Genomic DNA, 9,497 nt, shown 5'->3' with positions numbered 1-9,497 from the left:
TGATCTCTTCCCTTCACACCCAATGAGATCCTTTCTATGCCACTACACCATCAATGGAAAGACAGTCGAAAGAAGGCCCAGCCCAGGGTTCAGCCTGTTCTCTTTACCCTCACAGCAGAAAGCCCCAACTCAAGAGAAGCTGACATAAACTTACTCTGATATGCTTTCTGTTGCTGTGATACAACAGTCTAACCAAAGTAACTTGTAGGAGGAAAGGGCTTATTTGGTTTGCACAGTCCATCCCAGAGGGAAGTTAGGGCAGCAATCCAAGCAAGAATAGAAGCAGAAATCGTAGATTACTGTAGCTCACTGGCTTATTTTCAGCTACCTTTCTTATAGAGCTCATAGGTTCTACCTGACTGGGAACAGTGTTATCCAGAGTGGACTAGGCCTTTCCACGTAGAACATCAGTCAAGACAGTCTCTTACAGACTTGCTACATAGCAAATCTGATGGAGGTAATTCTTCAGTCAAAGTTCCCTCTTCCCAAGTGATTCTGGGTTGTGACAAACCAACAATAAAACCTAACAAACACAAATATGGACTGTAGTTCTGGACCATATCAAAGGAAAAATTTCAGTACTAGTGACTCAAGAAATTAAAAAAACACAAGTAGTTCAACATACCTCATTTCCAGTTCTGCCTTCAATGCGCCCCTTTCAGCAGATAGCAAGCAGTATATGTGTTTTGACTCAGATGGCTTTCCAAGCTTGGTGTTAGACCATTAGCAAGAATGTCGTAGCCCATTTAGATGGAGAGGGAGGGCCGGGCACTCAGCATATGCTAAGCACCCTTCTCTGCTTCCTTTCTCAGGCTGTGGGCAGCAATTAACATCACCGGCTGACAATGCTTGTCCTCTTTTCAACACTATTTTCAGCACTGCGAAACAAGTCTGGATAATGAGAAGAAACAGGAAGATTGTTGAGAAGCCAACTAATATACAAAGATACATAAGGTGAAAAGTGGGAAAGGCAATTATGTGATCCACATCTGTATGTAATGAAAAATAGCCAGTTCATAAACTGAGGGAGCTCATAGGTCTGCCTTACCTGATTACTATTAATTCCTAAGATACAGAATGTATTAATGCACATTTGAATGCTTTGTTTTACTCTGAGAAAATTCAGACGGATTCAAAACTACTCCTAAACTTAAACATTTAAGAATTAAGTGCTCATGTGTTATTGATCTGCTGTCCTGAAATATTGTTTTATAAACTCTCCTCTGTATATGCATATAGTAATAGCTCAGAGCAAGCTGCACCTAAATATGTTAATCAGATGTGTTTAAATGAATACATTTACATCACACCCATTTCTAATATCCATAATTTATTTTCTTCTATGCAAAGTATCACACATTTGCAAGTTCAATATATTAATTATAAAGACTCTTGTTTCTCCAATTTGTTAAGTTTTTGTCACATGCTTTTGTCACTGACCGCAGTATAGAACAAGGGAGAGAAATTCAAACAATAGACATAGCACCTGCCTTAAAGAAATACAGAATTTAAATTCTTTACTGAGGTGACAGCACAAACAGGGGAAAAAAAAAACACTTCCCCCTTGCTTCTGTAAGGACCAACAGAATGGTAGAGAAGTACATGGAAAGAGCTATGCTCATTGGGTGAAGAAATGGTGACAGGTAATCTGTGATAGCTACATGGCTAGAGCAAGGCAAAAATAGATGTTCAAGAATGAACAACAGAGGAGACACTGTTGTCTGATGGTTCAAAGCTACTCAGGGCATGGTAAGAGAAGAGAACAAAGTGAGGACGTCACTTATCTCTCTTCCTCATGGGACTCAGTGCAGAGGAACACAAGACTGCTCTGTATTTTGAAAGTGAGTCCTGAGGGAGGGTAAGAGGGAGGGAAGGAGAGACAGAGAGAAGGAGGAAGAAAGGGAGAGAGGACTACCATGGCCAAATCTATAACGTCATGCTAAAAATCCTTGCTTTCTGCTCTTATGACCTTCCAATTGCTAATAATTATATAATCCTAAGCAGACATAACCATTCCAGTTGTGTTTAAAGTAGGCTTGTTGTGTTCTCAACTGTTCTGTCTTCACAGGATTCTCTGTCTCTGGAGTCCAACCTCTAGTTCAGCATATATTGCATTTTTAAAAAGAAGGAATGAGGAAGGATAATTTCTTTAGGCATGCTTACTTGGCATTCTGTGACAAATGTACATATAAAATTTATATTCAGAGGCAAGGAACAAACATAAAATCCTTCTGTGCTTGATTGTAAGGGTTTATAATAGCCAGAAGGTGCTTCAACATTATGCCGTTTATACACTCAAGCTATTCAAGGTTTTTCCACCATTTCTACATCTCCTCCATGTTTTCTCTTCCAGTTGTGAATGACTCTAAAATCTAGTGACTTAGAATATAAGCAATTTTTTATTTAGTTCACATGTCTGCAGAGTATGAAGGATATGAGAGGACTGACTCAAAGATAGGCTGGGAAGTTCATTCACCTGACCGGCAAGTTAATGTTGGCTCTGCTGGAAGCCCAGGATGGAGGGAGCCTTAGGTTTTATTTTCCATGTGGGCCTCCCCATGAACTGCTTGAGTTTCTTCTCAGTGTAACGTGTGGTTTCACAGAATCAGAATCCTGAGAGAAGCAGACAGAAGGTGAGTCCTTGCTGTAGACTAAGCTTGGAAGTCAGAACACCCTTTCTACAACATCCTGAGTCAGCCTGGATTCAAGGGAAAAGTCCCCACTGACTACCCTGCTCAGTGGGAAAATTGTCAACGTCGCCTGGTGATAAAAGAAAGGTAAAATAGGAGATAGAGTTTGAAAGACCTTTGAACGATAAGAAGGTTGCAAATTCAAAATGCATCCAATTCGAAGTGAAGATGACCTTCTCCATTATTTTCTTTTGGATCTCTAGCCAAATACATTGCCCGAGAACCCAAAATTCCTCTTCGAGGTTGTTGGCTCTCCAGTGACAACTATAAGAGGAGAGCTAGGGAGAAAAAGCCATTGCCTTGAGACCTGCTAGAGCCATCTGTTAGCCCTGGAGTCTACTGCTATGAATTGTCAGCATACCACTTGGAAAGCTGTTACCAACCAAAATAATGTCCCGGTAACTTGACGTTTGCTTCAAATTGCGTCCCTGGAGCTTGCGTACCATGTGCAGCTTAGGGAGTAGATGGAGAGAAGAACAAAGAACATGGGACTCGAAAAACCACATTTAAAGTCAAACAATGCATACTACAAAGGAATGGACTGCATTCTTTCTTCTAAACAGTATTGTGGGCGTTGTATTAGAAGAATGTGTGTATTCCAAGGGAAGAGTTCGGGAACATCTTAACCTCGGTAGAGTTCTCTTCAGTTCAAAGGAGCCAAGTGCACAGGAGAACAAACATGGGCTATGGAATAGATTAAGGCTCTGATAAATCCCTTCATAATCTAACCCTTGAGCCTCAGTTCTCTTATCAGTTACATAGAAATCAAACCACCTATTCAATAAGGTTCTTAAATAGAAGATAAAGTGGAAGAAAAGCCCTTCTGTCTAGTGCACGAGGGCCCTAAGTGAAGGTTTCTCTTCCTGTTTCCTCTGTTCTGGCTCATCATACTATAGAGCAGTTAACTTATCCCCTCAGGTCAGCTGACCTCCACACCTAAAAACAGTGAGCTGATGTCAACAGCAGCCATGCTGTAAATATTTTACAATGTGGGATGCAACAAGGACCGTATAGATGCAGAAGATGCAAAGATGCAAAGAGTCATGTTTTCTAAAGGGGGGGGTAGGTAGGTTTACAATTACAGGTAAATATTAATAGGAAATCATTACACATGTACAAATAAGGAATCTCAAAAGAATACTGGAGATAATCTTTTTGGAAAACATTTGTGAATTTTTTCTATATAGAATAATATATATAGAATTATATGTATGTGTATATATTTAAGTTATGATTGAGAATAACCTTGGTGAATAAGGCATTATGATACAGGGGAAATATTTTCAATGTTCCATTTGCCTAAAAGCTTATAGAAAACCTAATTAGACTCAACAATGTAATCACCAAGAAATGACACAAAGCTCTTCAAATGCACCATTATCTCCCCTGGGCTTATCCATCCAGATATTTTCTGTGTCACTGCACCAGTACCCTCCGTGATAGCACCAGCAAACAGGAATGTTGGCAGCTTTCACCATGCTTCATGCCCTGAGTCCAGTGCAGAGGGAGTGGTAAGATGGTAAGATTTGCCAAAACATCCTGGATACAAGCTCTGGGCTGAGTTTCAAACCCTGGCACATAACAGGAGCTGATATCAGCTTTGGATGACAGCCCACTGCATCCGCTCTCTCCCTGACTAGGTCCCAGTCGAAGCCATGTCCTGTGTCTTTAGTGGCCTAAAGAAGAATGTCTTGGTGTCATTCAAGTATCTGTCATTTGCTATCATTTATTCTATGAGCATGGTAATATTTTAAATCCACTCAAATGTAGGTAAGCTTTCTGAGGCTTAGAAGATTAAGGGGGTCTTCTAGAACATTCTATTATTATTTTAGTTATTTTCCAGTTTAGTCATTTTAAATTGGCAGCTGGCCCAAAAAGCCATTACCAGCCTTATTAGAATCAATTAGTATTCTATTAACAAAAATTAAGTTCAGGCAAACAGAAAGGAGAGAGTCAATCTGATATGAAGAGATTCAGTTTCCTATCTATGAGATGCATTTCTATTGCACAAGATTGATATAATGGTCAGGTGTGAAAATATTTCTGAAATCATGTCATAAGCTATCAAAGCAAAGAGAAAGGAAGCTGGTCAAATTCATTATACTAGAAGCTCTGGAAAGTCGACATGGAGCCTAAGGGCAGGAATAGAAAGAGAAGCCCTCACAGAAGACCACCCCATGAGAAGAAACTGGTCCAAGTTAGATGCCTGCCTGGAGGCCCCAGAGATGCTGTGCTCCACCTACAAAGAAAACACTACAATCATGGGAACGGCTATGGCAGTGGGGTTCTGACAAAGGTATTGCAGAGAACGAAGGTAGATCACAACATTAAAATGAATGAATGTGGCATTCACTGCGGCATCCTTTGAGAACAACTTTAAGCCAAGAGGGCCCTTATTTAGTGAGGAAAACGTATTCCAGAGGCTCTCAGCAGTCCCCCTGCAAACCATAGGTGCCCATGTCATTTGCTGATGAAAAAGCCTACAGCCCTCCCAGGCTGGAAGGCCAGGCTGAGAGCTGCTGAGCCATACACTGATGCACTGTCCAGACCGAGAGTATAGTCCACCATTGTGACCTCTCCTACCTCAGCTCCTGCTTCCTAGTGCCTTCTTGAGACCCCACCCACTCAGGGCCCTATGATGCAACTAGACTCCTTTCAGAAGTTATTAGTCCCCATACTATCCTCCAACTACAGGAAGCAGCTGGGAAAGTTAGTCCTGACAGAATTCACATGAAATGGAGGCAGCACTTCTCACTAACCCATGACCCCAGGAAGCAGCCAGGCAACTAACTTATCCTTACTAAATTATCCTTACCCAGCACACCAAGGCCTCTAAGAAGCAACCAAGTATCCTTGCCCATGTGCCAACAACATGGCACTGGGAAGCCCTGTGAATCTAGCCATGACCCACGGAAGCAGTAGAGCAACCTGCACAGCCCCCAAGAACCTCAAAAGCAGATAAATGGTCCTGAACAGTCACCTTCAGCCCTAGTAAGAAGGCAGCAGGCTGTTCTGAGCAGGTAGACCCTCAGAAGTCCATGATGTCATCTGCTCAACTCTTATTCTGATAGACAGACTCACCAGTACACAACAGTCTCTCTTTGGCTTCCATACACTGATGACCACTGCTAACCAATTTATCATGGTGGAAGGGTGTAACAAAGTGTGGGGTTGGAATAGGTGGGGCCCCCATAGACTTATGTGTTTGAATACTTGGCCACAGGGAGTGGTATTATTAGGAGGTGTGGCCTTGTTGGAGGAAATGTGTCACTGTGGAGGTGGGCTTTGAGGTTTCATATATGTTAAAGCCATGCCCAGTGACAGAGCTGCTTCTGCTGAATACAGATTACGATGTAGAATGCTCAGCTCCTCCAGCACCATGTCTGCCTTCATGGTACCATGTCCTGCTGTGATGATAATGAACTGAACCTCTGAAACTAGCCTCAGTTAAACATTTTCCTTTATAAGAGTTGTCATGGTCATGGTGTCTCTTCATAATAACAGAAATCCTAACTAAGACAGAAGGTGGTACCAGGGACTCGGGGGATTACTGTGATAGGCCTGATCATGCTTTTGCTTGGAGGAATGTGGACTTTGGGAGTTTGGGTTGGGAAAGCGGTGGAATGCTTTAAGTGCTGCCTAATGGGACATATTAGTAGGAGCATGGAAGACAGTGGTGCTGAGGGTGATTTGAACTGTGGGGCCTGTCTCAGGAGATTTCTGAGGAGAAGAATGTTAGTGTGTTATCTAGAGATTCTTCTTGTGATATTTTGGTGAAGAATGTGGCTGTTTTCCCCCTTGTCTGAAGAGTCTGCCTGAAGCTAAAGTGAAGAAATTTGGATTATCTGTTGACAGAAGATATCTCAAAACAGTCTAGTATAGACTCTGTCACACAATTGTTAGCTGTAAGATGATTTTTAACTGAAATGGAACAAGCTGAGCAAAGGACAATACAAAACGTACAATGTGAGGAGAAAAGGAGCACCAGGAAGTGGAATGGAGCTCAAGAAATGTACTAAGCGAGTGGTGACCTCAAGACAAGATCCCACTCAGCTAAGTTTCCCACTTGTGAAAAGGAATAAAAGAAAAGCTTAGAGACAGGTGTGGCAGTGCACACCTTTAATCCCAGCACTCAGAAGGCAGAAGTTGGTTGATCTCTAAGTATGAGACCAGCCTGGTCTACAGCTCCCATTTCAGGAAAGCCAAGCTCAGGCAGTGAAGGAAACCTTGGAAAACAGAAAGTTGGTGAAAATGCAATTGAACAAGGGGGCCATGATCCAGCCCCAATAAGCAGCAGAACTTGACAGCTTTGGACACATGGTTCTGGAGTTAAGGATACAAGAAATGGTCTATGGAATTTGTGCCTGAGACCAAGGAAAGCCTCTGAGGCCAGGCGTGTGTCAGGAGTGTCTCTGAATGGAGGCCTAGAGATTCCATTGTGTGAAGCTGTGAAGGTAAAGCCTGGATTGCCTTGGAGACCCCAATGTGTTGGAGATGCCAGAGTCATGGAATACCTGCCAAGGAAAGCTGCTAACAGAGAGTGGAACCACCCTAAGAGAGAGAAGCGTGGTGCAGTCAACAAAGCTGAAAGGAGATGGAGGTTAGAGGAATGTTTTGACATTAGACATGAAGATACAGAGTTTGGAGTTTGCCCAGCTGGTTTTCAGTCTTGCTTTGGTCCAGTATTTCCAAACTATGTTCCTTTCCCTACATTTTAGAATGGTAATGTATATTCTGTACCATTATATGTTAAAAGTATGTGATCTGCTTTTTAATTTGACAGGGAAATACAGTTAAGAGATTTCATGACTCTCAGAAGAGACTTTAAACTTTAGACTTTTAAACATTGTTGAGACTATGATAGAGTATGGAGACTTTTGAAGTTAGACTAAATGCATTTTGCATTATGATATGGCTACAATCCTATGGGAGCCAGGGAGTGGAATGTAGTGGCTTGAGTAGATGTGGTCCCCATAGACTCGTGTGTATGAGCTTGGTCATAGGGAGTTGCACTATTAGGGGGTGTGGTCTTGTTGGGGGAGGTGTGGTCTTGCTGGAGGAAGTGTGTGACTGTGGGAGTGGGCTTTGAGGTCTCATATGTGCTCAAGCCATGTCCAGTGACAGAGTTGTTTCTGCTGCCTGCAGATCAAGATGGATAGCTCTCAGCTCCTTCTCCAGAACCACATCTGCCTGCATGCCACCATGAACATAATAGAATAAATCTCTGAAACTATAAGGCAGCCCCAATTAAATGTTTTCCTTAATAAGGGTTGCCATGGCCATGGTGTCTCTTCACAGCAATAGAACCCTAACTAACCCTAACTAAGACACAGAGCTATGAAGCTTACCCCATTCTGTCCAGGACACAGGGAGGAGGGAAGAGTCCTTCCAAGGCATACTCCTAATACCCCACTTCTTCCAACAAGGCTTAACCTCCTAACAACCTTTCCAGCTATGAACTCACAAATGGATTCATCTGTGGAAAACAGTATAGAAGTCCCTTCTAAATCTAGAAATAGAGCAGCAATGTGATCTAGCAACCTCACTCCATGGTTCATATCCAAAGGAAATGAAATCAGACAAAAGCCCATCATCCCAATAGATGAGAAAAGGCATTGAATAAAGACTAACATCCACTCATGATTTAAAACCCTCAAAAATTAGTTATAGAAGGCATTTCTTAACCAGTGGAACAGTATAAAAACTCAAAAGTACATCAGTTTGTTTAAAGCCAGTTGATTATGTATCATACCATCTGTCTCAGGGGTGGGAGGTAATACTCATTTGCGCATGTCATATAGGTCAGAGGTTGGCAATACAGTCATGTTTTCCTGCTTTGAGCATCCTTTGGAATTTCCAGTTTCCTAACAGGTGCCTAGCAACCCATCAGGGTCTCCATGAAGCAGTGCTACCCAAGTTCCTCAGGACACCTCAGGAGAGTACCTTAATAATTCTTGACATCTACCATGTCTTCATCAAGCAGTTAAAATGGACCCACATAATGTCCTTCTTTTGCACATCTAGTCTCTGGGTAGCTGACTATTGTCTCCTAGACTACAACCATAATGGTCAATAATGGCTGGTGTGTCCTTTCTCCTTAATAGCAAATCCACTATCAGAGATTTTAAAATACCATTAGTAAAAACAGTGACTACTTCATGGTATAGTTAATGGAAGTGAAACTTTGCCCATGCTTCTGAACATCCTTCAAATCACACCAATCAATATGGATACCACCCCTGGTTGCTACAAAATTGACAGGAAGAGCTAAGTAGATGGGTCAGTTCCAAATTTGGTAGTGATGGTGGTAAAAATGCTAACAGCAGTCATTCATTTGAAAACAAAGATGTGTGCAAAACATTGTGTGTGTAGGGTGGAATGATATATAATCTACTGTTTTTATGATTTTCCTAAACAATGCAGCTAATAGCCTGAAATGGTGCATGCAATTACCATAATATTAATTTTCTCGACAAATATTTATTGAGCATTTACCATGTGCTGGGCATAGTGCCAGGTCTGGAATATACAGTGAACAAGAAGACACTAAATACTCAAGTAAGTAATTTGAAATTTTGACAGTTGTTCTGAAGAAGGTTACAGGGTATTAGGAGAGATTATGACAGAGGCATGCAATTTGAATCCTCAGATGTGGTACCCCAAAAGATAAACAGGAAATAGGTGAAAAGAGACAGGCAAGAACATTCTAATACTAACAGAAAGCTGATTCTGTCCATGACCTGAAGATCAAGGTTGTTTTGTGTGTCTATTGTGTCCCCCATCCATTTGCCACAGTGGTTGTAAATC

This window comes from Peromyscus maniculatus, chromosome 4 (assembly GCF_049852395.1).
Source record: "Peromyscus maniculatus bairdii isolate BWxNUB_F1_BW_parent chromosome 4, HU_Pman_BW_mat_3.1, whole genome shotgun sequence".
In the NCBI taxonomy this organism is placed as follows: Eukaryota; Metazoa; Chordata; class Mammalia; order Rodentia; family Cricetidae; genus Peromyscus; species Peromyscus maniculatus.
This window is presented reverse-complemented; position numbering follows the sequence as displayed.